We start from the raw sequence: 7,757 nt of genomic DNA on the forward strand, positions 1-7,757 counted from the left end.
TGATTTGGGCGATAATGTAAATCTTGTAAGGCCAGGTTAGCATCTCTTTTCAAAGGGGTGTCTCCACCAAGATGTTGCACGTAATCTAAGTCAGTATTCAGAGGATGGCCAGCGTCTTTGATCAACAAGTGGTGCCGATACTTGGTAGTGTTGCCGGCTGGAGGCAACCCGGATCACACCCTAAAGCACACATCAACAATGGATAACTAGTGGTTGGGGCGCGCCCTGGGCGCGCCTCCTCTGCGTGATTGAGCGCACTTATCTTTCTGTCGGATTTGTTAGCGTGTGTTTCCAGTCTTGCTTTGCATTGTGTATGGAACATGGATATGCATGTAACCGGTATGCACGCTCCATTGGATGAACTGGTTATAACAAGAAGCATTCACTTGGCTGGTTTGCTCCATTAGCAAGTGTTAATTCGTACTCGTATTATTTAACACAAATGAAATGCATTACAGTTTGTGTATGCAACCCACAACAAGGAAATTAGTTTGAAATTGGAATAGAACATAGTATTGGGACATTTAAATTTCAGTTTGACAAGAAAATAATCCAGCAGGCATCATATAATATTAGTTGAAACTTTTAACAAGTCTACTCCTTTACAAATGTTGCATATGTAATCATCCTGCGCAGAATTAGCTAATATACTGCAAAATGAAAGCTATTGCAAGAAAAGGGAAAACAATTCTAAGATGGGCTCCCCCATTGCATTTTTGCTCAGCTCCTCGTGTAGGCACTAACTCAGGCAGGTTAACCAAAGCTAATGGAATATCAAATCCTTGATTAGCACCAGAAGGGTATTCATCTATATGTAGGAATACTCATGTAAAACTGTTATAAACAAACAAAAATGGTTGGTTAGCCATCCATATGTCATTAAATGGAGAATGTACAAGACAAGGGGCAGAAAACAAACAAAAGAGACGCCCCGTGGTAAAATGCTAGGAAAACCTATCTACTTTGTAGCATTACACATTTCAGTTAATATGCACAAATTTGATGTAATCACATAATCAAACTGGAATACAGTTCAATCTCCAACCAGAAATTGATGTCGAACAAGAAACCGTCCAACATATACTCTGAGTGAAGGAGCCTACCTTGGGCCAACAACTGCGGTTTTTATCTACTTGCTCTATATCATTCTTCACATCTCCTTCACCAATAGACTTCACTTAAGTACTTCAGCAACCAATTCAGAATACTGCAAAGGATGACAATGACACATATCACACAGATTGTTTGAATACAATGTGATTATGTGAAAACAATGTGCATTTGATTTTCAGCACTGTGAAATACAGTATGATGCCACCCATACACGCACAATACTCATTCATTAAAATGGAATTTTAAAACTGTGTTGTAAGATCTTTCCGCAGTTTATGCAAAATCAAAATATCCATATCCGCTCTCATCTTAATATTTGTGCCAAATATAACATGTGTTGTAACGAAAGTGGACAGACTGCCGTCACCAGTTGACTTTTTAATGGGAGAAAAGATCAACAGTGTAGCTGTATCAAGCCGGCAAATAAGTGAGTGTTAGGAAGTGAGTGTTAGGAGTTACTACAAGATAAATCGGAGTAAAGATCAACAGTGTAGCTGTATTAAGCCGGCAAATAAATGAAATATAATAATAGCTTATCACAATGGATGTCTGCTATTAAGTTTGATCATTCCTCAACTTGAAGAAACTTTAAGGATACTATGTACATTAGATGACTACCAAGGACTGAAGGCAAGCCATGCAATGATCACCCTACTTTGCTACACGCAAATACCCTCATAGTACAAATTTGAACTTCTGCAGGATCTGTACTATTTCGACACCCAGCCTCATCTTTGCTTGTTTTTGTAATCATACTTTTAGCTTTCTCAAAAAGCTAGACAGTATTGCTTTCGGTCAAAAAAAAAGCATATGTACACTTTAGGCATTCATCTACAGCATGTGATCCGATTATGCCATTACTGAACATTTGTTACAGGACAATGCTTACTGGCAGAAGATAAATCAAATCAATGTTCTATGACCTAATTACTCACACAATGTAACTCTCATATGTCAAAGAACAAATATAAAAATCTAAAATTCTACACAATAATTATTCAAATCACACTCAGTCACAACTCACAAGTCACAACTCACAAGTCACAACCTAGACATACGAGTAAAAAAAATTGTTCTAAAAAAATCTAGATAGGCATGTACATTTTCAAGAAATAAGATGGCGTCATGTCTTTTTTTTATGGATCAGATGAGGGATTCAGTCATTAATCAACAGCTGGTTTACAATCATCAATGTTTAGGTAGTTTACAAGGGAAGATGAGAGAGCATAAGATTTGCGTTGCGGACTACTCAGCCTGGAAATTATGAGAGTGTACATGCAGGAACATAGTAGAAGTTAGTAGCTAGCACCACCACCACATGCAGAGGAGAAACTGGGAATAGCTGAACTTGCTTAGTTGAACTTACCGGGTAATTAGCACAGCGGGGCTCATCTGCACTTCTCACATGTAGATTTTGCCTTCGCAGTTGCCTGTTTACGAGAAAACGATTAACCACAAGAATTATACTCTTTGAATTTCATCTAACCCTGATCAGGTGCATATAGATGATTTGGTTTATGAGCAAACAATTAATCACGAGCACAGTCATCTTCAGAAACTTGTTGGCAATCACATAAGTATCTTACAAAAATAATTCTACAGATAACAGTGTCAATATCAAGTGTTACCTATTGCTAATTGATTGAAGTGAAAATCACATTAGAATTTGATAAACCAAATGTCACACTCGGCCACAGGGTACTTCTAAAGAAAATCAATGCTACTCTGCAAGGGCAATGAAGAATCACTTCAGACGAAGACATATAGTATGGCCAGCATCATTTATAAACAAAGCAGCACAATTCTGAAAGTTAATTAACACGGGATGAAGTGCATTCAGAGTTGCTAGCTGCGAGCAACTGAAGTAGAGAGCCAACCTGGAAGTGTAGTCAAAACGCGGACGAGAACGACAGTCGCAGCAGTGTCGTACGTCTCGGCATTCTTCCTGAAGAGGAGCTCCTCCCAGATGCAATGGCCGGACATCACAAGTTCAGAGGCAAGCTGCACGCACCATCTTCAGCAAGTTTTATTCTCTGAAAATATTTGGAGAACCATAACGAGCAGATTAAGAAATCTACCGGCGCCTTGTCGGTGAGCCTGACCCGCTACCCGCGCCCGTCAATGGTCATGTGGGAAGAGACCCGGAGGTAGGTCTCGAGGCGAATGTCGCCTGACACCTCGAAGATAATCCACAGTGGCTCTCAAACGCGGCACGCCTCCTGCACCGTCCCACGCCCGTCGTCTGCGCGGCGCCAATCAATCGAAATCGATTTGCTTCATCCCCAATTCCAAAGGGAATTTTCCGGAGCAATAGTGCGAGCTTGGAGAGTGGTAAAAACATGGGTAAAAAGGAGATCTTGGAGAGAGGTGACCTGGTAGAGGGCGCCGTGGAGGCCTTTGATGGCGCGACGGCACCCATGCCCCCACATGGATCCGCCCCTGCCTCTGCCTGTCTAGCCTCCAGCGCTCGAAGTCGCCCAGCCGGCGAGCCTCGTTGTCCCTCGACCAAGGCACTCCCTCTGCCTGTCCGGTGCTCGCCCGGGGTGGGGGAGAAGGAGCCCAGGTGGGGAACCGACGAGGTGGGGCTTGAGGGGCGCCCCTGACGGCGTGGATGAGGGAGAGGTGGAGGGAAGCAGCAGGAGCAGAGGGAATTGGAAGGGCGGCGGCGGCGGCAGCAGGGATGCGGACGGGAATGGGCTAGGGTTTTTTTGCGACGACAAAACGAGCAGGAAAAATCATAAAACAAAACGAGAAAATCAGCCCAGTCCCTTATGCCAAGTTGACATCGCGAGAGGGCGCTCCTTACGCGACTGTTAATGGGTTGTATGTGAACCCTAAAAAAAATGAATAATGTGTTAAACGGGCAGCAGAAAACTACAACCAGTCAGAAAAATTAACAACTCACCAAAAAAGACGGGTGATAGCAGGAGACCAAAAAGTACAGACGCTATATGCCAATCTGTTCTATGGCATGCACGAGCCTCAAGTCAGGCATGTGTGTCCCGAACAGATTAAACCACGACAGCTGCCTGTCTCAAACTCCCAATAGGTCAACCCGGATCAACTTCGTGAAACAAGCACGTACGAAAAGGAGGCGAGGACCCATGGATAAGTACCCAGGCGGGAGAGAGGCGTACCTAAACCATCCCCAACCCTAACGAGTGAACATAGAAGGCGAGAGCCATGCGCGACGTAATATCGTCGCCGTCGGGAAGACGAACAATGACGAAGGAGAGTACATATTGATCTTTTTTTTTGTCTTGTAGAGGTGGAAGGGGAACGGAGTGTGGGGTTATGTGCAACACTAACTAGGCTGTTTCTTGGCCCAATTGACGACATACCGCCTAAGTTGCTCCCCGGAGCAGCAGCCCTTTTAGGTTGGGCAGGCCGTCACGCAGGCTGGGGCGCGGTGAAACTGACCAGAAACGTTGGGCGGGAAAATTATAGAAGATCTGAGACATCCAATGATGCCATCGGACGGCTGAAAGTGTTGAATCGCTGTGGTGGCTCGTAGCTCGCTCATTTATACTGTTTAGTAATATAAGGAGTTAAGATATGAGGGATCGGCTAGAGATGCCTTTAGATCACCTTCCAGAAAACATGAGAGAAAAGCCAGTCAACTAACACAAACTTACATGGTTAATTGAGAATTCATGCGTGGATTTGATTTGAAGCACCACAACTAACAAATTTGACTCCAAACATAACATCACCCGTGCATATAGAACTAAATGCAAAAGTTCCTTTTCCTGTGTGTGATTCATCCAATAACAAATGAAGAAGCAAAGACCCTCCTCTGAATGTAATTCTTGCAAGCTGCTACATACCTCGCATGGAAGTTGATAATGATAACAGAAAAGTTGGGGCGACGACACATTTGTGACTTGGATGGTGGTGTTGTGTGCACCCGACCTTGAGCTTCGGGGTGAGAACCTAGGTTTGACTTGAGTTGGTTATCCCTGGCAATGATGACCACTTTTGTGTTTTTACCTTGTTGAAGGCATTGCTCAGATATGCCCAGACCGATTTTTCAAGGTGAAAACCTAGATTTTGGCCTTGATGTTTTGACCCGGTGATGTCGGCGCATAAGCGCCACTTCCTTCACGAAGGCTTTACTCTTGAAAAACTCATCGTCTGTGTGTTGTCATGAGATGGTTGATGCGGATGTGGTCATTGCTATAGTTTGCGGATCTGATTGCTTTGAAACTTTTTTTTCCTCTCGCCTACACATAGCTTTGGTTTATATAACTTTGCTAGTTGTTGGCGTGCTTGTGTGTGTTGGTGTTAGCTGTGTGCATCTTAGATATGCAGAGGCCGGATGTGTGCTTATTGTGTTTGTATCCTCTTGATCTCGTCTGTGTGTTCACTTTTATAAGACGTTTAGACAATTCAGACAGTGCCCAAAACAATTCAATGTCAGCTATCCAAAACATCTTATAAAAAAGAACGAAGGGAGTAATAAAATTCATCCATTGTCGAAAAAGTTTGTTGTCCCTTTGGTTCCTGATACTTTGAGAATAACAAGATGCTTCTAGTAATAGGATTAGATTTCTAGAAAATTAAGAGATTATTTAAGATTTAGAGGAAGCTAGATGGGAAATGTTTCGAGCAAGTAACAGGAAAAGTAGAGTAGTTGATATAGCTGGTGCATATAAAGCTTTAAATTCTGTCAATGAAAATGAGCAGGATTTCTGTTATGATGATGATGATCAAGGTGAAGCTAATGGTGATGTTGATTGCGTTGTTAGCTGTATTGATGCTGGTTCAGGTAGTAACAGAAACTGAGACTTTAGTGAAGTTATTTATGTGAACAAAAGTGGATGGAGAATTAGGGTCTATTCGGATTTCGCCCAAGCCAGCTAGACCAACACAGGGTAAGCCAAATTTTTGGCGAGAGAAACTGCCACCTCCGATTTGCGAGCTCTTGGGCAACCATCCAAACAGCCCCTTAATGGCACAAAATGGTCACTTCCTATTTGGCTACGGGCTTGAATATATATCAAATTGATCTAAAGTTAGTATTTCGATAAAAGGTAGGATGTGTGAATTTGGACAATGCAAAGTAAGGGGTCCTCGGCGAAGTCCCAATAATACGAGGCATTTATCAAATTTATCATAAATTTGTGTTGACAATTTGATGCACACAACCATCAACAAAGTCATTCATCGTTAACAAATTCAACAACCGATCCGTTTCTCAAAATGCAGTAAAACCAAGTAAATAGGAAAATACAGGAGCAAGGATCGTTCGATCCTAGTTCCTTATAAAACTAGTTGCAAAGTAAGTATTTTTGTGTGTGAGAAACATTATCCATTTCTAGGATAAGTATTTTTGAATGACGGGAGTAATTTACAGTAAATTATTTTACCAGAGCCCACAACAAGTCACAAGGTTTTCTCCTGATTCTTCCACGTCCGTGGGAAAGAGATATGCATGTCCAGCGACAAAGTGTCATCAATTTAATCGAAACTGCTCTCTAACGTTCAGGATCCAATTCCTCTTTTTTGTAAGAGCGTAGGGTACTCCATACACACTGATAAATATCCAGCAGCAATCTGGTTTTACAAGCAACAAAATTCTTTAGAATTACATGCTAGTAGAAAAAGGGTCAAATGTTCAGCTCATTAGTCCCGGTTTGTATTTAAGCCGGCACTAATGTGACCATTAGTGTCGGTTCCAACGGCTAGGTGGGCCGCTCTCATTAGTACCGGTTCGTGCCGAACTTTTAGCACCGGTTCGTGCCGAACTTTTAGCACCGGTTCGTGCGACGAACTGGGCAAATTTGACAAATTTGACCTATAATCGAAATCAAATCACAGAATGAACTGGTTCCGAAACTATTTCACACCCCTGACCCTTTTGTGTAGCGCCCGCCACGCCGGCGCCACACCCTACGGTGCAGCGCCTAGCTCCGGGGCGTTGCACCAGTGTCCACCGTGGCAGCCCACGGGCCCGCACCCAGCAGTGCAACGCCTCCGAGCTAGGCGCTGCACCTGTAATGTGCAGCGCCTAGCCGCTAAGCGTTGCACGTGTAATGTGCAGCGCCTAGCCGCTAGGCGCTGCACTGTGACTTATCCAGCCACTTGGCTGGGCCCCCCTTCCCCTCCCCCCCCCCACCACACACTCTCTCACTCTCTCCCCCCTCCCCCGAGCTTTGCCCCCTCTCCCACTCTCCCCCCCCCCTCTCAAATCTTCTTCCAAATCTTGCAAATTTGAAGAATTTGTCCGTGGATTTCGAAGTCAAACCCTCCCTCAAGGTAATAATCTCCGATCCCCTTGTTTTGATCGAAGTAAAGTTCTCCCATTGCTCATTTGTTGGTAGTTTGGGGAAACCCTAGTTTAGTTTGGATCTAGAGATTTGCATGGAGATGTGAGATGTTTGTTTGCCAATTTCTATGATTAGGTTTTGTTAGTATGCTAGGGTTATTCTTATGGGTGTTCTTATGTTGGTGCTAGGTTTAGGTTTAGGGCTAGGGTTATGGTTAGGGTTAGGTTTAGGGTTAGGGTTATGGTTAGGGTTAGGGTTGTTGTTTCATATATATATTAGGGTTTGTATTCGGTGTTAATCCATGGATTAGTACTCATGGAAGCAATGTTACCTTGTGTTCATTGCTTATAGGGATGGGAAGAACATGTGTGTTTG

General features: G+C 43.4%; 1 long non-coding RNA gene across 5 annotated transcripts; it reads right to left on the reverse strand.

Annotated features, from left to right (window-relative positions):
- Window positions 1-535: 535 nt before the first annotated feature.
- LOC109735746 (uncharacterized) lies at window positions 536-3,828 on the reverse strand. Of its 5 annotated transcripts, none has more exons than XR_002226210.4 (5): window positions 3,192-3,467; window positions 2,991-3,114; window positions 2,480-2,543; window positions 1,104-1,207; window positions 536-834 (listed from the first exon to the last, which is right to left on the reverse strand). It is a non-coding gene; the product is annotated as an uncharacterized lncRNA (long non-coding RNA). The 5 variants fall into 5 exon arrangements; XR_012187123.1 differs by lacking the exon at window positions 536-834 and adding an exon at window positions 3,486-3,828 and having other exon boundaries at window positions 838-1,207; window positions 3,192-3,355; XR_012187124.1 differs by lacking the exon at window positions 536-834 and adding an exon at window positions 3,486-3,772 and having other exon boundaries at window positions 838-1,207; window positions 2,991-3,127; window positions 3,192-3,355.
- Window positions 3,829-7,757: the final 3,929 nt, after the last annotated feature.

The sequence above is a fragment of the Aegilops tauschii genome, chromosome 6 (genome assembly GCF_002575655.3).
Source record: "Aegilops tauschii subsp. strangulata cultivar AL8/78 chromosome 6, Aet v6.0, whole genome shotgun sequence".
Lineage (NCBI taxonomy): Eukaryota > Viridiplantae > Streptophyta > Magnoliopsida > Poales > Poaceae > Aegilops > Aegilops tauschii.